This window comes from Pteropus alecto, unplaced genomic scaffold (genome assembly GCF_000325575.1).
Source record: "Pteropus alecto unplaced genomic scaffold, ASM32557v1 scaffold251, whole genome shotgun sequence".
Lineage (NCBI taxonomy): Eukaryota > Metazoa > Chordata > Mammalia > Chiroptera > Pteropodidae > Pteropus > Pteropus alecto.
This window is the reverse complement of record NW_006431048.1, coordinates 2,090,350-2,117,178: the sequence shown is the minus strand read 5'-3', so window position 1 is coordinate 2,117,178 and position 26,829 is coordinate 2,090,350. Positions and strand designations below refer to the sequence as shown.

General features: G+C 37.8%; 1 long non-coding RNA gene across 1 annotated transcript; it reads right to left on the bottom strand.

Annotated features, from left to right (window-relative positions):
- Window positions 1-4,131: 4,131 nt before the first annotated feature.
- LOC102886372 lies at window positions 4,132-23,524 on the bottom strand. The gene is made up of 4 exons (XR_439077.1): window positions 23,500-23,524; window positions 22,138-22,208; window positions 5,948-6,068; window positions 4,132-4,448 (listed from the first exon to the last, which is right to left on the bottom strand). It is a non-coding gene; the product is annotated as an uncharacterized LOC102886372 (long non-coding RNA).
- Window positions 23,525-26,829: the final 3,305 nt, after the last annotated feature.

The window sequence follows — 26,829 nt, the reverse complement described above, 5'->3', positions numbered from 1 at the left end:
AAAAATGGATTATGCTTCCCTAGAATAGTTGAACAGTTGCTTTATTTGTTCTTATGCACACTGCAAATCTTTTACCTCATTGCAGTTTTGACTTCGCTTTACCAGCTTTGAGGCTCGGATTCATATTTGGAGCTTTCCTTTAGTACCCAAACCTAGCCTCATTTGCAAGCATTTTGTGAATTCTTCTTACCTTTGATTTCGTTTTATTTTGCTTGCATTGATTTTTCTTTTATTTTAGTTTTCTCACTGATGGCAAAAGATTTTGTAAAATACTTAAAATTTTTACTTTTGTAATCCTCTTTAAACGTTTGTTTTAAAAAAATAAACAGAAGCATAAAATACATAAATAAAATCTATTTCTTCAATCAGAAACATAAAAATAATCTAGGATGTTGGCACATTGCTGTTACACAAAATATGAATAGAAACTAATAGGATAAAATTTTATAGATCTGTTTTGTTTTCACCTACATATACTGGGTATGGGTATTGGTTTCTATTGGAAATAGCCCAAATTTAACCAGTTTCTCTTCCTTAAAAACAAGCTTCAAGAAAAAAGGATGCCAGTCATCAGAGAAGAAAGATGGTAAGTGTAATGAGTTGAGTGGTGGCCTTCAGAGATGTGTCCAAGTCCTAATAGGATTTTGTTTGGAAAAAGGGTCTTTGTAGATATAACTGAATTGAAGGATGAGGTCATTAGGAGATGAGAATCTGTATTATCTAGATGGGCCTTTAATCTAACAACAAATATTTTTATTAGAAGCAGAAGAGAAGACACAGACACAAGATAGAGGCAGAGATTGAAGTTATGCAGCCACAAACCAAGGAAAACCTGGAGCCACCAGAGACTGGAAGGAGCAAGAAAGGATTCTCCTCTACAACCTTCAGAGAGAGTATAGCCCTATTGACAATTGATTTCTAACTTCTGGTCTCTAGAACTGTTAGAGGATAAGTTTCTGTTGTTTTAAACTACCTAGTTTGCGGCAATTTTTTACAGCAACTCTAGGGAACTAATACAGTGAGTAATCTAGCAAATGTGTCATTTCTGTATACTGCAGGGATAAATTTACTTTTCGGATTTAAATAGACATTACCTTAACATGGGTTGATTTATCTTTTCCCTAAGAGTCCTGAAGATTTTTCCTCACATGTCTGAAGAAGTTCATTAAGACCTTAGGGAGTTCCTCTGGAAGCCAAATATAATATTGGGCTTTATTTCTCAGATATTATATACCCTCTCAAAAACTGTCACAGAAATTCTGCTCTTTGAGAGATAAATAGGAGAATGGATAAGAACACATGGCTTGTTCATTACTTAAATCCTCACAGAATTAAATAGAGGGCCAAAAAATAACACCATGAAACTATGTAGTTGAAGATTTTGATATAACCGATATTTTAATACCACTTCACAGTTTGCAACATCCTAATATGTTAGTTATATCACTTGGTTTTCTTCACAAGAACTCTGTAGATTATTCACATTATTTATCCCTTTTTATAGATGAGAAAACTTATCTCAGATATGCTAAATGACTTGCCAAAGTTGCACAGCTAGTAAGTTGTTGAGTTCAGACTCTTAAATCAGACTAGCTTCTGTTTTTTTAAAAAAGAAACTTTATTGTGATTGACTGACAGTTATTTTTAAATGTTTTGTTCTATACTTATGAGAAACACTTCTGGTAATTAAAAGCTAATGCTGTGTGCTTGCTTTCTGAGAATATGGTAGCCTAGATTATTTGTATCAATTTTCTCTCTAAAAATTGACTAAAATTTATGGATGAAAAATAACTTCTAAAAATCATCAGAGATAATAAAATAGTAAAGAATTAACAACTAAAGGGGAGAAGAAAGGCAAGGGATTTGATCTAATATTGAAGGCATTTCCAATTCTAGCAAACGTGAGTTTTGTTTTCAGTGGACTCTCAGATCTACCCAATGGGTGATTATAATTGTATTTCTTCACATTAAACAAGATTACAAAGGGCTAACTTCAGGGTAAAAGAGAAGCAGTAATACATCTCAAGTATATCCGCAGCCTGAGTTCATGTCTCTTGGGTCATCTAGGGAACCTCTCGTCAGGAACTTCTGTTAATCAGAAGATACAATAAAAACAATGAGAAGATAAGCTGTAGAGAAGAAAATATTTGTGACATATGCAATCGACTAAAAACCCACTAGTTATCATAATACATAAAGAACTCCTATAAATCAAAAAGAAAAAGACAATCCAATTTAAAAACTGTGAAAAGACTTAACAGACACTTCATAATAGAGGAAATCTAATTAGCCAATAAGCCTATAAAAACACGTAATTGGGGAAATGTAAATTAATACCATAAATGAAATACCATTACACATCCACCAGATTCACAAAATTAAAAAGTCTGACAATACCGAAAGTTGATAAAGATATAAAACAGTGGAAATTGTCATACATGTTAGAGGGAATTTAGATTGAAACAACCCCTTTGGAAAATAGTTTGGCTTTCTCTAATAAAACTGAAGCTAAGTATATCCCATGACCCTATTTATAAGCCCTACAGACACTTGTACCCAGGTGTACCAGGACACGTGTATAAGAATGTGTTAAGAAAACAAAAGTCAATTGAGTAAATTTGAAGATCTAATTAACTTTATTAAGAGTATATCAATCAGGAAGCATCTCATTTAGCAAACAGAAAGGTGCTCTGAGGAGTTGTACAGAATGGAAGTTTTTATAGGCAAAAAGAGGGTGGGGCAAGGGAGCTATTTTCAAAACAAAATAAAACAAAAGATCTTTCAGGTCAGGTTATCCTTTATTGGGTGTGGTGGGGGGAGGGAATGTCAGGGGTCTCATTATGTAAATTATTTTACTAATGCTAATAAGGACATTTCAGATTAACTGTTTCAGTTCACATCCTAGGAGAGGTTAAGTACTGCAATTAGGTCTTGGTTTGCTGTCCCAGGGGCAAATGATTCTATTTTGGGCCTGTTATAGCTTTTTTTAACAATATCTTTTGATCAAACTCTCAGCCTGAGAGATGTGACAAAATATTAAGAAATTAGTACCACTCACAGCTACCACTAGGTAGTTCTTGCAGCTTTTGTTGACCCTCTGTGTGGTATATGTAGGTCAAGACGTTTTGGTAAATCTTGAAACATTCACAGGCCACTGCCCCAGGTTCACATCTTTTAAGACTGTCACTCTCTCATTTCCTCCCAGGCATTTTAGACCTCCCAGGCATTTTAGATCATTTGCTTAGTAGTTCGCAGCTGTGAACAGGTATTTAACCTTTCCTGGAAGTGTTAATCCAGCTACAGCAGGTGGTGTTGGCCACAGCAGACAACTCCTTGTTCACCTAAGAGATAATCAAGGGTTATTCTATTATTAAGAACAACTTTGGCCAGAGAATCTAAGGATTGGGCGTGGGGGGTGTGCGGGTGGGGGGGGGGGAGTTATAGCTTTAACAATAGGTTCTGCAATATTTTTGAGAGCTAAGGAGAGATTCCTTATTGTAGTCTCGGTTGTATTTATTTCTGACTAGGGAAGTAGGAACCTGACAAAGGAAGTGAATTCTTAATCATGAAAGCCTCCTGGTAAGTCCTTTCTAACTAGACACTGTAAATTCAGGAGAGTTGACCAATGAGGAGTCCCAGTTCATTCGTGAACAGTTAGGGGCACGGTTAGATAACCTATGAGACATTGCCTGGCTGGGCACCAGCTATTTAGGCATTCGTAGGCCCAAGGAGAATGATAACCACCAGCAAGATAAATCCTGGTAGGCACAAACCATTTCACTAAGGTGACACTGTGAATGGACTCATTCATAGGAATTGCTGCATTTACCTGTTCAAGTCAGGGGTCAGTCAAGTTTTTAACGCATACAGGAAAAAGAATCTCCTAACCTGAAATAAAGTCATCCTAAATGCCAGTAAAGATGGGTACTGCTGTTGAGATTTCTTAGTGAGTGGGGGCGAATCTGAATTAGATAATTATGGATAAATCAAAATCTTTGATGACAATTCCAGCAATCTAAAATATTATCCCCTTTAGTAATGGCCTGGGAGATATAGATGATGGTGTTATCTTTCCAGGCCAATGCTGGAGGGGAGGGGAGGGAAGGGAAGGGAAGGGAAGGGAAGGGAAGGGAAGGGAAGGGAAGGGAAGGGAAGGGACAAAATGTTTCATGTTCAGTTAAGAGTGAAGTCTTGATCCTCCATCTTGGGTAGAAGCAGTCTATGTCGATGTCAGGTACTTTTCTTTCTCATCAATTTGGTTTGGAGGTCTCCAGCATCTGTACAGAACTAGATGTCAAAGAGAGCCTGAGATGTGCATCCATGGCTCAAAATCTTCTAGTGTCATAGCAGTATCAATGGTTAGGAGAGCTTGGTAAGGTCTTTTCTAATGGGCTCGTGCCTTGTCTTCCTCTGATGATGCTTCCAGAATACCATCCCCAGGCTCTAGACTGTAAAGAACAGGATCCTTTAAATTGAGATCTGGGAAGTCTTTTTTAACCTGTTGATGAAAGACTTAAGCCTAAGACATTAAAGATGCATAGTAGCTGCTCATACTAGCATGAGTCAACAAGGGATCAGCAGAATGTTGTATGCCATAGCCTTGACAGTTTAATTTACAGCAATTTTTTACCCATCTCAATGCTCTACTTCTGAGTTGACTGTTGCCATGTTACAAGGACATCAGGATGACAAAAGTCTGGCAATGAGGGGTCATTTTTTGCAGGTGAACTTTGAACTACTAGAGCCATACCTCTGACGCTACAGAGATTACAAGACAAAGACAGATGTTTTCCAGTTGCTCCAGAGAGCTAGATTGCAGCCTGAATAATGTCAGGGGATTGACACACCCATCTACCTATTGTTGTAATGTTTCTTTCCCTCTGGGTACATATTTTTAGCTTGGGGAAGAAGGCATAAAAAAAATTCCTTTTGGGCTCTGAATATTAGCTTTTGATTTGACCAAATTTCTGATCAAAAGTTTATTAAATCCTTTCAAATATCTTGTCAGGTTTTAACCGGACAAATAGAAAATATTTCTGGCAATACTGCACAATCCCATTAATTTTAATTTTAGTTTCCCCTTGGCTGTTTAAGGGAATAATGTAGCAGTTTTCCAGAAAATCTCTCAAGTCTCATCAACTTTGGGAGGGGCTCCTGAGGAGGGTGTAGTGAAGGAGGCCTAGGTGTCTTTCATTGTTTTTCTTGTTAGCCTTTTGCTAATAATAGAGGTTATTTTGGAATCTTGAAGCCTTTTGGAAGCTTCTGCATAACAATTAAAGTAGGCATCCCATTTCTTCTTGTTCAACTGGGATCTTTTTCTCTCAAGAGCATTTCTTAAATAAACAATTTTGTTTAATTAGAATGTTTCTCATAATTACCATTGTTAATATTTTGCCCATTTTGCTAAATATCTGCAGCATCTGGGACTATAGTTGTTAAACAGGTGTCCCAGAAGGTGACAGGCTCAAATTTTTGAATATAAAGGATTGAAAAGCCTTTATCTATACAAAACAAGATAAAAAAGAATGTGCACCTTAACATACCAAGAGTTACCAAGAGATGTTACTGTGTCTTGACCAAAAGAAGGCCTTGCACACACCACCACCAATTCCCATGGAACCAGGGACTGGGGAAAGAACTGAACCAGCAAACCTCAGGAATGGGAACTGTGGACTGATTTCCAAACAAATGGAGAACTGCAGCTGCCACCCCACCAACAGTTCCCAACGTGGATTCTAGTAATAGAATCAAGGGCCAGGTTTTTCTCTATATTGGCAGTAACCAAGACATGTTACTGAGTCCTGGGAATTGCCTTCTGAAAGGCTAGGGGCTTGCCTCTGGGCAGAACCATCTGCCAGCTTAAGCTGGCCTTCCCTGTAAAAAAGAGCCAATTAGATAGGGACCTTAAATGCAAAGAGAGTGGAGCTCAAAGCTGAGAGAAACTTACAAATGTCCCTAGAAATGGCGAGAAAGAGAGTGTAGTCAGAAGGGTTCATCGGTGTCCTGCTTGTGTTTCTCCTCCCCAAAGCTGCTGGAAGTCTCTTTAGAGCTCATCACTGCAACCGAATCTGTTAAAAAACAAAATTCAACCAAGTAAATTTAAAGAACTAATTCGCTTTATTAGGTGATTTATGAACTATTTAGCAACTAGAAGGGCGCTCCATAGCGGCGTAGAAAATGGACGGTTTTTATAGGCAGAAAGAGGATGGGGCAAGGAAGTTATTTGCAAAACAAAAGAAAGGATTGTTTCAGAGCAGATCACCTTTTTGGGGGAGGGGGGATAAAGGGAATGTGGGGGTATTATAATGCAAATTACTAGTGCTAATCAGGAAATTTCAGAGTAACTGTTTAAAGTTCACATTTCTGGGAGAGGTTGAATATTGCAATTAAGTCTTGGATTGCTATCAAAAAGGCAAATTATTTTTTTAAATTACATTTATTGAGATGACAATGGTTAATAAAATTATATAGGTTTCGAGTGTTTAATTCTATAATACATCATCTGTATATCGTATTATGCGCTTACCACCCAAAGTCAAATCTCCTTCTGTCAACATATATTTGACACCTTTACGCTTTTCTATCTCCCCGCTTCCTCCTTTCCCTCTGGTAACCACTAAACCATTGTCTATGTCTGTGAGTTGTTTGTTGGTTTGTTGCTTTCAGTTTTATATCCCACATATGAGTGAAATCATATGGTTCTCCACTTTTTCTGTCTGACTTACTTCACTTAGCATGATTTTCTCAAGATCCACCCCTGCTGTTGCAAATGGCAGTAGTTCATCTTTTCTTATGGCTAACATTCCATTGTATATGTGGACGAAAGAGGGGCCACATACCAAACCTGACAGGCTCAGGGAAGGCCAGCATGGTGGGCCCTACAAACTCAGAGACTGAAAATAACCACATAGGATGGTCTGAACATAAAAATTCTTAACCAAAAGTATGTCATGGCAGGCAGTCACATCCTAGGCCTGCAGCTTTCTTGACAAAGAGAAATTAAGAAAACAATTCCATTTATAATTGCATGAAAACAAATAAAATACGTAAGAATAAATTTAATCAAGGAGATAAAAGACATTTACACTGAAAACTACAAGATATAATGAAAGAAATTGAAGAAGACACACATTTTCTATGCTCATGGGTTAAAGGCCTGATACTGTTAAAATGTCTATACTGCCCAAAGCAATCCACAGATTCAATGCAACCCCTATCAAAATTCCAATGGCATTTATCACAGAAATAGAATAAATAATCCTAAAATTTGTATGGAACCACAAAAGATCTGGAATAAGCAAAGCAGCCTTGAGAAAGAAGTGCAAAGCTGGAGGCGTCACATTCCCTGATTTCAAGAACCTTACAAAACTATAGTAATTAAAACAGTATGATATTGGCATAAAAACAGACACATAGATCAGTGGAACAAAATAGAAAGCCCAGTAATAAACCCACACATATAAGGTTAATTAATTTACAACAAAGGAGTCAAAAATATACAATGGGGAAAGGACAGTCTCTTCAACAAATTATGTTGGGAAAACTGGACAGCCACATTGAAAAGAATGAAATTGGATCATTATCTTACATGAAAATTAACTCAAAATGGATGAAAGGCTTTACTGTAAGATCTAAACCCATAAAACCCTCGAAGAAAATGTAGCCAGTAAACACCTTGACATAGCTGTGATGCTTTTTCGATTTGACACCAAAAGCAAAGGCAACAAAACCAAAAGGAAACACGTGGGGCTACGTCAAACTACAAAGCTTTAAAAATGCACAGAAAAGGAAACCATTGACTAATTGAAAAGGCAATCTACTGAATGGGAGAAAATATTTGCAAATCATATATCTGATAAGTGGCTAATATCCAAAATATATAAAGAACTCACAACTCAATAGCAAAAAACAAACAAACAAAACAAAAAAAAAACCCCCAAACATTTTGTTTAAAAAATGGGCAGAGGATCTGAATAGACATTTTTCCAAAGAAGACATTCAGATGGCCAACAGGTACATGAAAAGATGCTCAACATCACTAATCATAAGGGAAAGACAAATCAAAACCAAAATGAGATATCACTGCACACCTGTTAGAATGGCTATTATCAAAAGACGAGAGATAACAAGTGTTAGATCTGAAGGGGAATGATGGGCTTGTGACCTCAGTTTTCTTTTTGTGTGTTTTTGATCCTTTTTGATTATGTATATTAAGCAGTACTCCTAATGGCAGTCATCTCCTTGCCCCTATGAATACTATGTTCTATGAGCCACCTGTAGGAATCTTTGTAGGTTAGCTGCCCCCTGGCTGTTGTTCCAAACTTGCTGCCCATCACATTAATTATGCCCATTACCTCTGAAGTTTAAGTGCTGTCCCTGGCCTCTGGTTATTCCACAATCTTGTCATCCACACTGATACTGTGAAGCCCACTTCTGTAACAGCATCTTTTACTGTCAGTCCTGGCCTACAGAGAATAGATTTTACTGAACTTTTAACAATGCATGAAAGTCCCTCTCTTACAAGCATATTTCTTACCACCTTGGTTAATGAAGTACCTTCCAGGCCCTCCTGAGAGACATAGACAGTGATAAGTTTTCCAGGTTTACATAGGTCCATACCAACATTCCAACTTCTCTAAGCCTTTTGAGCCTTTACTCCACAGTTTGCCATAGCAGATCTGGCATCTTTACTGCATTTACTATGGGCTCATTTGTTTTTTCCAATCTTCAAGCACCATCCTAGTCGTGTTTTAGAAGTGTCACCCAGGACTCTTTTATAAGCAGGTGTTAAATCCCTTATTTAGATTTATTTCTGCTTCCCTTGATCCAGCATCACCAGGAGATACTCCCAGGCCTATTTCCTAGTTCCTGCCAGTACAGGCTTGCCAAGTCCTGCAGCTCTTTTAGCATATTTTCTCTCTCTTCCCTTAGTAAGCCTGGTACTTCTTCTGTCAGGTTTGGCTGAGACTTGATCTTCACTGAGTGTCCAGTGGCCAGAAGGAGGTGGGAGCAGATCCTGAAAAGGGCAAGGATTGCCTTGAAAATAGAGTTGCCAGATTTAGCAAATAAAAATACAGGATATAGGAGATTAGGATACTATTATTCATTGTTTATCTGAAATTCAAACTTAACTGGGCATCTTGCACTTTATCTAGCAACACTACCTATAAAGCACAGCCTTACTTGAGACCCTTTTTATAGCCTTTAAGCAGCAGAAGGGCTCTATCTTCCAACAAAGGAAAGTTGGTTATTTCTGTAGGCCCGGAGGGTTCAGGTGATTCAAAGTTCTCATTAATTCTCAGCCTGATCTTCAGCTGTTCCTCCTCTCAGGTTGCAGGAAATGAGTGTCTCTTTAAATGCTCTGGAGAGACTCTGGCTCATTCACTGCTTAAAGTTGTTGATTAGTAGAGCTGAGCCTGTGATTTTTCTCTCTGCAAAGAATCAGTAGTGATTACCAAGAGCTATCAGATTACACAGTCCTTCCGTACAGTTACGACTGCTCCTGTACCTTTCAATTGCCTTAGAGAGCAGCTCCTAAATTTTGTCAGCACAATGGAATCACCTAGGGGCTTCTAAAAACACCAGCACCTGTGTCTTACCCCCCAGCAATTGTGATGTAATTACTCTTAGGTGTGAATTACTCTGAGTTTAGAAATTTTTAAGAAATTTCCTGGTAACTTTCATGCTAATGTTAGGTAGCTAGTCAGACATGAGCAACAAGAGGAACAAAGGAATAGGGGGGCCCCAGCCCAGAGACTGCCCAAAGAACACCCTACTGGTAGTTAGAGAATCCCTCCTACATCTCTGAGACAAAGGAAAGGAGGGTCATAATCTTAGCTGGCCTAATCTGGCTACAGACACCTGTGCAGAAGGTTTCTGTCCTAGTTTGCCCACGATTAAGCTTCATTATAATACTATGTTTATGCCTGGAAGGTCATGAATCTAATTATAACAGACTGAATTCTGGGTATTCACATGTGCACTAGGCAAAGAGTTATATAGCAGTCAAGTGTCAATCAAAACGACCTCACTTGCCAAACACCTAAGAAAGCCTTTGGACCAACCATCACAGCCCTAAATATAACTCAGGCCTCTGTCTTCCCTGGGGTTACAGCTCTCCACCTTATGTGTTCTTATTTCCCTGTGATTAGCCAATTTTAGGCTTAACCCATCTTCTATCTCATAATGTGCTTTTAATAAATGAATATTTCTCATATTCACTGAATTGAAATCCATTTCCTCATCAATGATAAGGACCTAGAAGTGTGTGTTATCAGAATTCCGATCGCCACAACAGTAAAACTAGGATATTGTATCAGTTAGTACATCCGCTTGTATCTCTATTCCACTATAGCTCACTACAAGTAGGTCTTAAGTAATCCACTACCCCAACATCCAAGCAGTATTAAAAACCTAGTCCTCATTGTTATCCAACTGGTGAGTAATCCAACTATCAAATCTCACTCTTAGTTTTTACTTCCTAGGACCCTTCCTGGTAGCAACTGTCTTGGGGTAGGGTTCCCTAGAAGCAGAGTTGAAGACAGACTCTTATCCAAGTGACCTGCCAGGAATACTGTCAAGAAAAGAGAATGAGGAAGTTAGGAAGAGGGCAGAAATAAAAACTGGCGAGGATGTGGTCTAGCTGGAGACTAAATGGAGACTCCAATCTCATGTGGAATTCTAGAACATAAATTATACTGCAGCATTAGCCCATTTCGAGGCAAGAAGGCCAACCTTTTGTACCCCTACATCAGTTAATTATTGAATGAGGCCTACTCTCAGAGGGGGTGCCAGAGGCCTGGATTGTAGCTTCTTAGCAAGGGCCAGGATTAGGGTGAAGTGAGCAGGGTAAAATTCGAAAGCTGCCAAAAAACTCAGTAATCAACTTTAATGCAGTATTTTAAATAAGTTCAAATTAATCTAAAAATCATGATAAAATCAAAATTTAAATAAATATATAATTAGGAGAGGAGGTTCCTGTTTGACTAAGGGCAAGTCTCAGAGAGGAGGCAGGCATGGGTTATCATCAGTCAACATTCATAGCATCTGGGGAACGGGTGCATTGGCTAGGTAAAGGGTTGCTGGGTGTGGCACCAACAGCAACCATTACACCACCATCTTTCCCCGATTCCATGTATTTAAATTTAGATTGACTCCACTGCCTTAGGATTTTTGGGAGCAAGCAGGGGAAAACAATACTCGGTCCTTTTTAATAAATTAAAAAATCTCTGGCCATGGTGATTGCTTCAGGGATGAACTTGTGACCTGAAAAGCCCAATGTGCATTTTCTCAAAAATATTTCTGCTGGAGCTAACCGAGAAGATGCTCTGGACAACATAAGCTGGAGCTGCTTATGGCCATCTTTCCCAGCTGTGTTGAAGAAATCTGACTGTAATAAGAAAGGAGATCAACATGCCAAGAAAATCTAAAACAATAAAAAGCTAGAGAAAGAGAATAGCCTGAAAATATTGATTTTGACTTTGGACTCAGCTGGGCCAAGACTTTTCTGTTTTATGATGTATCTATTAGGAATATTTTTGTTGCATAGAATAAAAAGTCTGAACTGAGGAATAAAACCAACTTGAGGGATGAAAAAGGAGTAGGAGGAGAGAAGAACAGGGAGACAGAGAAATAAACAATTTATTGGCTCACATAACTGAGGAGCCCAGGAGTACATTTGTTTCAGGGGTGGCTGGTGGGACCTGCCTGATATCACCAGGATTGATCTCTTGGATCTGCTTTCCTAGGACTGGCTCCATCTTTGGGTTAAACATGAATCAGACAATAAGCTGAGTGACAGATATTATGGTTTCCTCAAAACCAACTTACTCCTTTTGATAATGGTTCTATGATTCTTGAATCAAATGTCCATACCTGGATTCTCTCTTTCTATAGGATAAATTATTTCCAAGTACCACCAGTTCTTCTCCCATCAGTTCTCTCTTCATGACCATTTATACCAGAGTCTTAGTATAGTCAATTTAGGTTCACATTGCACCTTCCCATCTTGTCCCAGTACAACAAAATACTGGGTCACTCTTCTGCTGTTTTCATAATTTTTAAAAATTTTCTATGAATTCTCCTATCTTACTTCATTATACTTTCTTTTCAGTTCTCCCTTCTCTTCTTAAATGAGTTCTTAAACTTCTACAAGAGGATATGAACTTTTCTCCTTTTTCCCAAGATAATACATATAAGCTCTTTGACATATTGCTGACACGTGGTGTGCTCAATAAACATCAATGATGATGATGATGATGATGATGATGATGATGATGATGCAGCATCACTCCCTTACATAGTTTTGGGAAATTTTGACAATTATTTCCAATGCTTAACACCCTGAAGCAAGATTTTCTTCATGATTTACCCATATTTTCTGCTGCAAATAAACCATTTCTAGTAAGTTCTGAATATAAGCAGTTACTCAAGGAGAATGAAAATTCTTAAAATTCTCATTAATCTGCCATCTTGGTTTTTTTTAAGTCTTGCTACAGTATTTTTTTTTTTCCATCTAAGACTATTTAAACCCTGAGGACATTCACACATGTTAACATGCATGGCTGCTTTGGACACAGGAACAGATTTATTTTTAACATTGTAAAAAAAGCATTCCTTTTCTTTATTTTTAAACTGATGATGAGAGTCTCAAACTGAGACTCTAAGAAAGTTCAACAAATAAATTGAAAACCAGAGGAAAAGTTAGCAAATCGGTAAAAAACAAAAGTATAAAAGGATAGATTTGATTGTTTGGGTTGGCTTTTGTTTTTTAAACAGAATGGACTTGATGTTTTCCTATCAAGTGTACATAGCTTAACTGTTTTTACAAAGGTGGTGAGGTCTGACGCCTGAGGGCAAATACTTAATATGCGCAGTTAAAAAGTGGCAGGTAGACTGGTGGAAACAGCATATAACTAGTTCGTGTTACCAGTCAGCACAGCAAGCATAACCTGGCGTGTTTTAAGTTTTAGGTATATGCTCTGGGTTGCAAATATGAATTTGAGAAACAGTTTTAATTGTTTGGTAGCCAGTGATGCAGAAGTAGAGAGTCCTTGCTTCTCGCTCTGTGTCTCTGGTCTCTCATATCTGAAATTAACCTTTGCCCTAACCCCATGCTGGGTCTATGATATAGAAAAAAGTCTTTTCACATTGGTGACTAAATCAAAGACTGTGATGTATAATACCATTTTCTGCCTGCTAGCTATGCCTGGACTATCTAGCCTTTCCATCTTCATATTTTAGGATTTTTTTTCTTTCACTCTGATCGAGCACAGAGAAATCCTGTACTCATCTTTCCTAAAGCAACTCCCTTAAGTTTCCTTTTCCTATCATTTGGGTCTGCTTCTGTAGTGAAGTCCACTAGCCCCTGCCTCTGGTCTGATGAGCCTCAGTACCGGGATCCAGTCTGGAAATGTCAGGAGGCTTCTCCTATTTCAACTTCTTAGAAATGCCATACTTGAAAAGGCCAATTGTGCCAGTTTCCTAACTGGTTTTCCTGCCTCTAATTTACACACCCCAGTCCCCACAAACCATCCTCTGCATGACTGCCATCTAAGAGGTCTCTCAAAACTTTGACTGGCAGCACTTGCCTCTTGAGAGACCCCCTTTGTATATCAGCCTGACTACTTAGAATTTCACGTTATATTTGGTAAGGACAGAGTTCTCTGCTACCTTGACAGGGAAGTAGATATTGAACGTCTGGAAATAATCTTGACAAAGAGAAAATAAGGAAGGTCTTTGAAAGATGGTTTGGCCTCAGACAGTAAGATGGAAAAGTCTCATGTGCATAAGGTTCTTGCATAAATCATCTCAGTCCCCTGGTTGAGATTCTGAGAGAGAAAGACTTCTTCAAGTGATGCTGATGTAGAAAGATGTAGAAGCATCTTCGTCTTTCATTAGGGTGTGGAGGGACTTCTGGGCTGAGTGTTATATGAAAGAATCCACACCCACCCCTACTACTCCATGATGACTTCCTGTTCCCATTCTCCCACTACTAACGCTTCCTCACCACCCCCAACACCACCCTGCTATACGAAACTATGCAATTGCATGTTTGCTGGGACTCTTTTTTTCTCCTTTCCTTTTCTCTCCTCTCCTCAACTGTATAATCCTTATGTCTTTTCGATTTCCCTTGGTCTCATGAGGTATGTAGGTATTATTAACCCTACTTTAAACATAAGGAAACCGAGACTCAGAGAGATTAAGTAATTTGCCCAAGGTCACGTGCCAACTATAGCAGTGTCAGATCTGTATGACACAAAGCCCATGCTCTTGCTGAATTATACTCTGTTGACACACCCACTTCCCAACTCTTTCAGCTAACAAGATGAGTAGAGGGCATGATAAGGTAGAAGGCACTCTGGGCTGAAGATTTGGGAACCTGAGTTCTAGTCATGGCTACCTTTGATGTTTGGTGAGACCCTCTTCTCTCTGCTCTCATTTGCCACCTAAAATGGATGCTTTCTAAAATGGATTTCTTTCATTTCTAATAGACTGTTAGTGCAGTTTAGAAACTTTTTACTCTGTACTCTATATATTTAAAGAACCCATGAGTTCACATATTTTAATCTCAGAATCAATGATATACAATCAGATTATGGGAAGAGAAGCCGCTTTCCCATATGCTGTGAGCAGTATGAAGAGCCCGGATGAAGAGCTACTTTCTGAAATAAGTTCATGTATATTTTAAAAAGGTATCTTTTCATAATTAAAAAAACACTTGAAAAGTACTGAGCACTCTAATCTTTGTCAAGTTATACTTGTTTGTATAAAAATACTTTATTGTTCTTATATATATATGAATAGGGAACAATATAATTGATGCCAGGATGAGGAAGCCTAGGGTACTTAGTTTTCTCTGTAAACATCCTTTGTAAACAGCCTTGACCCAAGACACAGCATCTATAGTTCTTCCAATTCTGTGATTCTGATTTAGACTCTACGGGTATAGGACCCTACAAATATCGAGATGTATTTCCCTTTCCTTGACCACTAAAAAAACAATTTATTAATTGCTGTAATTGAAAGTGCAGATTAATAGGAAATAATTCGAGAAGTGGGAAATCTTACGCACTTCCTCACAAAATGTGAAAACTACTGATTGTGATCTCTTCTCTGTTTCTTTCATTGTCATGCCTTTTATCCTTAATACTGTTTGCAGGAAAATATTTTCTTAAGAAATGTATAAGGAACAGAGATACCTGCCTACATAATTAGAAGCATTTAGTTACATGCTGTCAAACTGACGGTGCAGCAAGGTTCAGAAATGTTGCCATGAATGGACATTTTTCCTGTTCTATTTTACTTTAACCTTGCCACCACCCCACCAGCTCTGTGAGTCTTTGCTTTCTGTTTCCCATCTCTCCAGACCCTGCTTCCCTGTTCCTGTGGGACCCAGCCTCCATAAGTTCCCCGTGAGGGACAAGGATTGTTTGGCTTCTTTTAAGCTCTAAAAGTATAAGATTTCATAAAATGAGAAGTTTTACTTTAGTTAATAAGGATGTCTACTAAAATTGAGGGGGAAGATATAGGGCATACCTCTACCTCCTGTGAAGGATCATGTACTCTGTTAATTCTGCTTCCTGTTGACGGGGAAGAGCTAGTCTGGTATGAAATCTGTGAAATAATGAGTTCTGAAGGCTGAGATGGGTGGGTGGGTGATTATCCTGGATGGCCAGAGGCAATATTTTTTAGGGAGTGCATCCAAGTCATACTTAGAGTGGGAATGTAAAGTTCTAAATTGGAAAGAGGAGCTGATTGTCAGGTTTAAGGGATGTAGCAAGGACAAGAGACAACTGAATGGTTGAAAGCCAGGATTATTGGGGAGAAGCTGGCATGTAAAGCATGAAACTGCCCAGACTGAGGAATTTAGGTCTAAGGATATGCACAACAGAATAACACTTGCTTATTCAATGGCTTGAAGTTCCCCTGGAGAAACTTGGAGCTGCTCTATAAATTGGCCAATAAACAATCATGGTGCTTGGTGGGGAAAGAAAGTGTTGGAACAAGAATGAATTATTGCTGGAATGGGTGTTCTTGGATCATAAAGATATGGTGTCACTTGTGTGTAGCCTGGGCAGTGGTGAGGTATGTGGACCAACAGAGGTAGTGGGATTTGAACTGGGCTTTAATGATGAACAAGACTCCAATAAGAAGAAGGAGATATGGAGAAATATTCCAGATATATTTTAGAATAGCATAAGTGAAAAGAAACCCAGATAATATAAACTATATTTTGGAAATGATTAGTAGCTAAATCTGGCAGGATCATGTTTTTCAAATATAAGAAGAGGGAAAAAGAAGGTTGGTAAAGAGTTAAGTTAGCTTTGAGTCACATTGTTGATAAAATTTGGGTTTTTTGGCTGAAGGCAGTCAATGATAGCGTTCTTGAAATTTTTGAGTAGTGGAGTTCCAGGTAAGATGATAGATTAAATATACACATCTAATTCCATTACCTCCTGAAATTCCACTAAAACTAAAGAAAAAATTAATTTTAAAATTTAAATGGAAAAATTTAACAAGTACAAGAATAGGAAAGGAGAAAACGATTTGGAATCTGAAAAGTGATGGATGGATGAATGGTAAATAACCTAGCAAGGCAGGACAACCAAATCTTATCTATTAGTTGAGAAACCCAAGAAAAAACTCATTTATACCCCAGAATCTTCAAAAGCCCCAGGAACTGGCAGGACTAGTAACCAAGTGAGGGTAAAGATTTAGGAGGAAGATGAGGACCAAAATAAAGAATATTGGGTAAAGGTTGTTTGAGAAGCAGTTAGAGCTGAGCTCTTCTTTCTACTCCATACCATTGGGCAACTTCCCTCTCTCACCCTGGCAGAAGTCTGGAGTCTTGTTCTCTGAAGAGGGTAAAGCAGAAAGTGTTTGAGTTGAGAGACATCTCACACATTTGAGGATGGAATTTCCATACTGAAAACACATGGATCAAGTAAATTTATACATACTTGATAAAGACTGCAGCAACCCCACCACTACCACACACACACACATACGCACACACACACACACCTCCCTCTTCTCTCATCTGGCTCCCAAAAAACACACACACACACACACACACACCCCTCTTCTCTCATTTGGCTCCCAAAATGCTGATAGCCAGACTTCTCCCTTCCAGGAAAAATGTTGCAAAACTACTATTCCTCCCACCCCAAAAGACCTAAAGATGGTTTCCCAACAAAGGCCTACCCATACCCCTTCATAGTAAAGCTAAATTTAGCAAGTTCATTCATAGACTCAAATCCTCCAAACAAATTTTTAGTTCCTTATGCTTAATTGTGAATAGACAATCAAGGATCATTAGACATCTGAGGAAGCCTCACACATAGATAATATAGACCAAAGCAAATAAAAAGAAAAAGCTTGGAGGATACAGAGACGATGCAGGGAAAATAAAACTTAAATAACTTATTATTAATATCTTTAGAGAGTTAAGAGATGATATTGCTACCATTAAGAATAGGATAGTTAGTAAAAAAGAAAATCGGAGAACAAAAAAGAGCTCTTGGAAATTAAAATATGATAACAGAAATTCAAAAACACAACAGAAAGTTTGGAAGATTAAGTTGAGGAAGTCTTTAAGAAATAGAACAAATGACAGAAAGATGGAAAAGAGGACAGAAAGATAAGAAATCAGGAACATAAGGTTAGGAGATCCAACATTGAAATCCAATGTCCTAGAAGGAGAGATTAGAGAAATAGAGGGGGAAAAAATAATCAATGAAATATTCAAGAAAATTTCTTTTGAGTGAAAAATGTAAGTTTCCAGATAGAAAAGGCCACTTCAGTGCTAATCACAGTGGATGAATAGGCACTTTATTATAAAGCTAATGAACAATGAAGATAAAGAAAAGATCCTAAAAGCTTCCATATAAAAAGATAAGGAGTCAGAATACTTATAGATATCTCAAGAGCAACACTGGAAGCTAGAAAAAATGGAAATAATTTCTAACCCAAAATTCTATATTGAGCAAAATAATCAATTAAGTAGGAGAGATAAAGACGTTTTCAGATACACAAAATCTCATTAAATTTACTTCTCACATATTTTTTTTCTCAGAAAGCTACTGGTGGATATATACAACCAAAATGAGAGAGTATGTTAAGAAAGACAAATATACGAAATGCAAGAAACAGGAGATCCACTTCAGGGTGGCTATTATCCCTCAGACCTAGGACATAAATTGTTTGGATTGGAGCATTAGACATAAAAGTTTAGACATAAAAGTTTGTGTCTAAGGCAGCAATGTATTTTTCCTCCTTGAGTGAACAGGTAACCATGGTGAAAACCAATGGAACCTCACTTTTCTTATAAGATCCACATTAATGTTGGTATATGGATGAGAATGAAAACTGATATAATAAATATGTTTGTAAGATGATGGATTACAATAAAAACTGGTGTCTCTTTTAATCATTTTAGCAAGAGCCTTATGTTTAGGTTGTTTAGATTGCTTAGGTATAGAATAAAACCAAATCTGCTTGAATAAGGAGATTATATATATTATATATTGATATTATATAATGTATAAAATAAGTATATTATATATAGAATATAATATAAATAAAGTAAATATATATTTATATGTACATGTATGTATATGTATATATACACTGTACACACACATGAGGGCATAGTGTGTCTATGGAAAGATACATAAACAGCCGGAGATTGGAGTTGCCTCTGTGTGCTTAGGAAAAAGAAATGTGAGGGAGACTTTCTTTTCACTACTTGCCTCCTTGTTCCTTTTGATATTATGGACAGAATTCAGGGTAAAAGAGATAGTAGACTGGGGTCAGTTGGGTGGTGATTGTCATGTTCTTGGAATGAGAAAATAAGGGCCTGACTGAGAAATGAAGGGGTGGATGCTAAAGCTGGAGGGATTCGTGCCTGGCCAGGTGATGACCAAATGTGGCAGTACGGTGGAGGTGGGCAGTGGGTGTTGAGGGAAAGATCAGAAGGCAGTAGTCAGAGATGACTGTGCTTTCTAGCTTGGGTTGACAAATGTGAGGGCACTGAGTAAAGGAAACTGGCTTCAGAATGGCAGAGAAGAAGGTGAATTGCAAAAGAATAATAAGTAGTAGGGGCAGAAGGGGAAGACTTGGAGGTAGCAATTATAATTCACTTTCCTTCTTACCAAAAACTCATTTTCACTGGTCAGATCAAGTGCCTTATCATCCACAGCTTCTGGCCTTATAAGACAATGGAATGGCTTGTGGAAAACTCAGTAATGGGTCCTCTGGAGGCACCACCTTTGGAGGGCTAAAGCAGTGTAGTGCAAGATGTGGTATAGGCACTCAATCTGCCACCTACCCAAATGCTGTCTCTCCTATGGCCAGAAAGCATGAGGCTGGGAAATAAGGGAGTGGAAGGGGTGATGCTTCGCAAAATTTTCCCCAGATCTGCCACTTACTAAGTTAGCAACCTTGGGAAAATTGCTTTGATCTCTCTGTGCCTAAGTTTCCTCATCAGCAAAATGATCATCGTATCCCAATATCAACATCACAGGGTCTTTATGAGGATTAAATGGGTTACTGAATTTAAAGATTTAGGAGTCCCTGGTACAAGATAAACACCAGTAGTGTTAGTACTATCATTGAACCTAATGACCTCCTTCGACCTTCCTTGGCTTTTTTTTCCCTCCGGACATGGAACACAGAAGGTCTGGAGAATTTCATATACAAAGGAGGGATGTTTTTAACCAGAGGACATATTAATGTCTCTTCAATCTTTAAACAAATAGTTTTGAGGTAGTCTTTTAGGTGCCTGGGATCCATTGGTGAAGAAGTTAGACATATCCTAGACAATTTTCTGTTTTTCCAGAATTTTTCTGCATTTATTTATTTATTTTTAATTGAGATATGATTCACATATAACATTAATTTTAAGTTTACGAGATAATTATTTGATATATACATATACTGTGAAATGATTACCACAATAAGTTTAGTTAACCTCCATCACTACATATAGTTACAAATTATTTTTTCTTGTGATGAGAACTTTTGAGATCTACTCTCCTAGCAATTTTCAAATATATAATACAGTTCTGTGAATTTATTCTATAATCAAGATATTTTAAGGAGTACTTTTATATTAGCCTTTGTGCAGTGTGTATACGAGCGCATGATTTAAAAATTACACAGTATAAAAGGTTACAAATTGAAAAAAAGGTATTCCTTCCTTAACTCTAAATTTCCCATTTGTCCTCAGAAATAACCCCTCTTATCTGATCTTTTATGTCTCATTACTAAGATAAACATATAGAATTATATTAGCCCCCTTTTTCATATAGTGGTTAGAAGAAAGGGAAGAGGAGAGGGTTTGGGATGAGCCAAAGGCTTCTAGCTAGGGTGACAAGAGAATGGGGCTACCACAGAGATGTAAAAAAGAAGGAAGTACAATAGGAAGACAGGGAGTGACATCGGACTATACGGGTTGAGTAGGACTGCTGAAGTAGAAACCGAAAATGTAGACTTTTAATCAATTTAATAAAAATTTACTGAGAACTATTCCATACAAAATGTTAGGAAGTAGCAAGATGCTTAGAGTCTAAAGAAGGCAGGCGCAGGGCAGAGCACACAAATGGTAATAATACAAGGACGAGTTTGGCTAGCACAGCTGTCTGCAACCTTCTAGGGTCTACAGAACTATTTCTGTAGCTTGGGCCTCCCAAAGTTTTCTCTAGGGTGAGACTGAGGCTGCTCCATTCTTTAGTGATGCTGCTTTAGAGCCAGGATCTCTTAATTCATTTCTACTGGGCTAGTACATTTCTCTCCTGAGCCCAGTTTTCCTGTTGTTGAGAATGACATGCATAGACAGTCCCCAGATACAAGTTCACTAGCACTGTTCCGGGCCAGCAGATATCTCCTTAGGGCATCTGTAGGCTAAATCAGCCCCTGGATGATTTGCATCCTGTTCTTTCAAATTTCACTCCAGCTCTTGGTCTCTCAGCCATTAGTTGAAAGAGTCCTAAGCCTCTTTCCATTCATCCCTTTATCAAGATGATAGCTCTTTCTCCCAAGCTCTGCTTCCAGCCAGGTGAAACATCACAACAACTTAGGTATCACCAAAACCCTCACAAAGCATTCAGGAAACTACTGTTTGTCTTAAGTCCATTTGGACAAATTGTCCATCTGTTGTTTGCCCCAAGGCTTGTCGAATCACTAGACAGACTGGACATTTATGGGCATCTCTGTCGGTCAAGATCTTTTTTTCTCTCTTTTGAGTATTGTTATCTCTCTATTGGCTCTTGCATAGTTGCCCCAGGCCATCATCTCAGTTCATCTTTTTCAAGAAAAGAAGTAGAGTTCACGATGCATAGTACTCTCCTGCTTTATCCAGTGCTCTCTGCTAAGGCTTATTGATAGCTTGCTGGAAATGTGGATCCTTCTCAATATTAGCAACAGCCCATATAGAAATGGCTACAGGATTCCGAGCTGGTTCCATCTCCGTTTTTCCTAGTTTCTCAAATTTTCGGTTTGTCTTCTCATTGTTGTAAGCACTCTAGGCCACCGTTTTCCTCACTGACCCTTACAGAAGGACGAAAACTCTTAGCAGAGGATGGACTTTTCTTAGGGCATAGTAATTACATTATTACAGTACACATTTCTTTATATTGAAAACTGTTAATATAAACACTATAAAGCAATAAAATATGTAGCTTCCACTCAGACTGAAGAGGTAGGTGTTCAGTCACAGGCATACCTCAGAATTCAGAGTAGATAAAAGCCACTATTCCAGGAAATGGGAGTTTTACAGAAAACATAATTTGTAAAATTAAGAAAAGAGGCCAAATCTGAAACAGCAAGTGTTAGTACTAAACAATATTCCTGAGCCAGGAGCCAGTCAGGTGGCTTGGCCAACAAGCTCCGAAGTTAAAGGAAGCAGATAAAATCTGCTCCTGGCATAGGGAGCAGAGCTTGTATTATAGGGAGGCAATTTCACTTAGAGGGAGTTCTGGAGGCCCCAGATTTATTAATGATAATTTCTTGTCTTCTAGGAAGGATTAGAGAGACGATAAAAAGTTCAGCCAAAAACTTGAAAAGGGAAGTGTATAAAAAATGGATAGTCAGCTGGACTTTACTCTTTAGCTAAAAATGTGTAGCACTTTTTTTCACCTGAGGCTGTCGTCGAAGTGTTAACATCACACCGGACTTCATCAAATCTTTCAGATGCACGATTTTCTACTCTGGAAAAATAGAAAAAAGAATTAGGTGAGATTTCACGATAGAGCCATTTTTCTTTCTAGATTTCAACAACAAGGACAGAATATAGGGGGGGGTCATTGCAGTAGTAACAAGTGGAAACCAACTATTGAAGAGAGAGGTGGAGAAATGTTATCCAGGCTTCCTTCAATAACTACTCTTTTTTTGTTGTTTTTTGGTCTGGGCCTGCCCCTGCCCTATGCTGAGTCCCTCCTTCCTTCCTCTGCAGGCATTTCTGGACCATTTCTGAACCACTTCTGAACTGAGTCTGATGGGGCAGGCAAGATCTCAGCTCCCAGGCTCGCTATCTAGGATCCCTAGACTTACAGTGGCTGGTGTATCCAGAAAAGTGCTGGACACTCCAGGAGCTATGCACTCTGGGGTCATGACCGTGTCTCTGTGACCAGGCTCTTCACTGAGGGTTGCTTTGACCCCCATGACCATGCAGCCAAAGCTTTGATATTCTTGATAAGCCCAGTTTCTCAGGGGGGATAGAGTTACAGATAATCTGATTACACCATGTTTTGAAAGGTCTCATCACCAGGAATCTTCATGTATACACTCATTCTTTCAACAAATATTTATTGAGCACCAACTATATTCCAGGCACTATGCTGGGTGCTGGCAGCACAATGATGAAATTAACTGATATGATCCCTGCCCTCTGTAGAGTTTAGTTTAGTTTATAAAGTTTAATAAGATAATTACACAAATATAGAAGTATACTTGGTGTGATAAAGGAAAAGGACAGGGATTTACATGGCACTATAATAGGCTGATATAATGTAGTTTGGGAAAGGTTTTTAAGAGTGCTGCTTGAGCCAAGGTCTGAAGAATGAGGTGAACAAGTGGCAGAAAAATAATCCAAGCAGAAGGCACAGCAGATGCAAAGACACAGAAGTTAGAGGGAATATGTTATCACTCACGTGTTCATTTATTCATTCCATACGTGGACACCCACTATTCCAGGCACTGTGCTAAGTACTGAGGTTACTATGGTGAATAAGATGTAGCCCATTTTCACCATTGGTATTAATTTTTTACTTGACAGTGACTGAGCTTGCCATGCCCATTGAACACTGTACATTGGACATGCTGCCATCCATTTACAACTAGGACACATTTTCCTTCACTTCCTAATTAGCCCCACTTTCCTGTCCCTCTCCATTAGTTCATGTTTGCTGGGGTCTCGGCATGCCTCAGACATAAGCCTATTCGAGTTACACAACCTTTGGGAATTGGACCTTTCAACAATGTTGCAGGGTCAAGACTTACATTTCTTTGGCCCGTTCACTTTCTCTCTCCTCCATGTTGTTGGCTTCTGAAAGAAACCAAAACAACCTCAGAAAATGTATTGCCCATCGATACTAAAAGAGGGAAAGTTTGAAGAGCCTCCAAAGTACTAGGACTCAGAGAGAAATCGTTGTAGCCTTATATGTGGAATAGATGGTGACTTGATGCAGTTTCAGGGGACTCAGAAGGAACACCTTGCATCCAAAAAGTAAATGCCATCTTTTGTTCTCTGTGCCTTAAGTTTTAATGTGGGGTATAGGTTTTTCTCTTAGAGCTCTAGTCTTTGCTGAAATAAAAATAATACTGGGAGGGATAATACATTTTGGTTTTAGCAATTATTTAGTGCTCATAAAAGAGTTTCCAATCTTTTCCTGAAAGTAAGGCTTAGGAGGAAAAGGAAATCTGAAAGATGTTGATGCCGAAATAGGTTAGCCAGTTGGCACTACCAAATACTACACCAATGTTGCATGGACCGACTCAAGTGGGAAATCTTTAGTTGGCTAGATCTCCCAAAGCCTGAGTAGCTACTGGTATGAACTTGCTACTGATGCAACTTGGGGTGTAAATTTTTATAGGATGACTACTGTGACAGTGCTAGTGTCCCATTCAGAGCCTTACAGCAGGTTTTGTTAACCTGGGTGTCCATAGAAGAATTTGAGGACCACAGATATCCCCTCAACAACATCCCTGATGGTTTTGAACACTTCTTATCATTGGCAGTCCGTGTGTGTGTGTGTGTGTGTGTGTGTGTGTGTGTGTGTGTAAAAATAGTCAGCTTTATTGAGGTATAATTAATATACAATAAAATCCAATTATTTTCCATATGGATTTTGATGAGTTTAACAGATGTATGCAGTCATGTAACTACTACCATAACTAAGGTATAGAACATTTATATAAGCCCCCAAAGTTCCCTGCCCCTTTTCAATCAGTTCTTTTCCCCTACTCCATCCCCTGGTAACCACTGATGTGCTTAACGTCACAAAAGTTTTGCTTTTTCTAGAATTTCATATAAGCAGGATTATATAATGTGCATTTTTTAGTGTGTGTGCATGATGTTTTTCACTTAGCATAATGCTATTGAAATTCATCCATGTTGTGGTTTGTTACCAGTACTCCATTCCTTTCTATGTCTTAGCAGTATTTCATTGTATGAATGTACTACCACTTTTTAATTCATTCCCCAACTGATAAAAATTCAAGATGTTGGGTTTGCAGTATTATGAAGAAGGTTGCTATGGACATTTGTGTGTATGCCTTTGTGTAGATATATGGTTTTTATTTCCCATGGGTCAATATCTAGGATTGCTAGGTTGTATAGCAGTGCATGAGAATTTCGTTTGCATCACATCTTCTCCAGAACTTGGTTTTTATTAGTCCTTTTCATTTTTAGCCATGTTAGTGGCTGTGTAGTGATATCTCATTATAGTTTTAATTTGTACATCCCTAATGACTACTGATGTGACTGTGTACCTATGCTTATTGGCTATTTACATATCTTCTTCTAAGTATCTGTTCAAATCTTTATCTCCCTGCCTTTTGTTAAATAGATTGTCTTCTTATTACTGAGCAGTAATATATATTCCAAAGATAGACATTTTTGTAACTTTTTCTCTTAGTCTGCAGCTTGACTTTTCATTTTCTTAACAAAGTGAAAGGCAAACATTTTTAATTTTGATAAATTTTGGTTTATTAATTTTATATTTTTATGATATATGGTTTGTGCTTATTGTGTCCTATCTAAGATTTGGCTAAGGTAAAGTCACAGGGATTTTCTGGTTTTTTTTTTGTTTTTTTTTTGTTTTTTTTTAAGTCTTTTAATTTTAGCTCTTATATTTAGATATATGATCCACTTCCAGCTATTTTTTAGATGTCTAGGTTCATATTTTTCCAGGTAACTATCTAATAGTCCCAACACCATCTACTAAAAAGATTATCCTTTCTGCCTGGAATTATCTTGGCAAAATCAGTTGACTATGTGAGCTTATTTTTTGACTCTCTGTTTTGTTGCATTGATTGATATGTCTGTGCTTTCACCAATACCATGCTGCCTTGTTACAATAGCTATATAGTAAATCTTGAAATAAAGTAGTATAAATCCTCCATCTTTGTTCTTCTTTTTCAGAATTGTTTTGGAAATTGTAGGTCTTTTGCATTTCCACATAACTTTTAGAATTAGCTTTTTAATTTCCACTAAACAGCCTGCCAGGGATTTGATTGGTATTGCATTAAATCCATTAATCAATTTGGGGAGAACTGGTATCTTAATGTTTAGTCCATGAACATGGCATATTTCTCCATTTATTTAAGTCACTTTAATTTTTGTTAAATAGTAATGTGTTTTAGTTTCAGTATACAAGTCTTATACTTGTTTTTAAAAAATTTATTCCCAAGTCTTTAATATTATTTGATACTACTACAAATGATATTTAAGTTCTTTCAGTATCCAATTGTTTGTTGTCAGTATATAGACATACAATTCCTTTTGATATTGTGCACTGACCTTGTATCTTGTGACTTTGCTACACTCAATTAGTTCTGATAGCTTTTAATGGATTCTTTAAGCTTTTCTACAAACATGATCATGTTAACTACCACACACAAAAAAAAGAGAGAGTTTTGCTTTTTCCTTTTCAATATGTATGCCCTTTTTTTTTTTCTTCTAGACTTGTTGCACTGGCTAGGATCCCCAGTACGATGTTGAACAAAAAATAGTGAGAGTGACATTCTTGCTTTATTCCTGATTTTAGGTGGAAAGCAATCAGTCTTTTATCATTAAATATGATGCTATCTGAAGAATTTTGGTAGATGTTCTTTGTCAGGTTGAGAAAGTGCCTTTGTATTTCTACTTTTATAAGAATTTTTCTTTCTTTTTTAAAATTATGAATGAGTATTAATTTTTCTAAATGCATTTTCTGTATGCATTGATATAATTACATGATTTTTTTTAGTCTGTCAACATGGTGAATTTTAATGTTTGATTTTTATATGTAGAACCTATTTTATGGTTCTAGAATAAACCCCAATTTATCATGATGTATCATACTTTTAATATATTGCCACATTTTAGTTGCTAATTTTGCTAAGGATTGTTCATAAGGGATGTGTGTAGTTTTCTTTTTTTGTAATGCTTTTTCAAGTTTTGGTATCAGGGCTCCCCCTACCTTCAGAGCAGCCTGGGCACTGGACTCCAGGCAGTATAGGACTCACCTCATCTTTTCTCTTTGGGACTACAGTTTTCTGCAGCCTGTTGTTCAGTGTCTGGAAACAGTTATGGTTTGTCTGATGTCTAGTTGTTTATGGGCAAAGGGC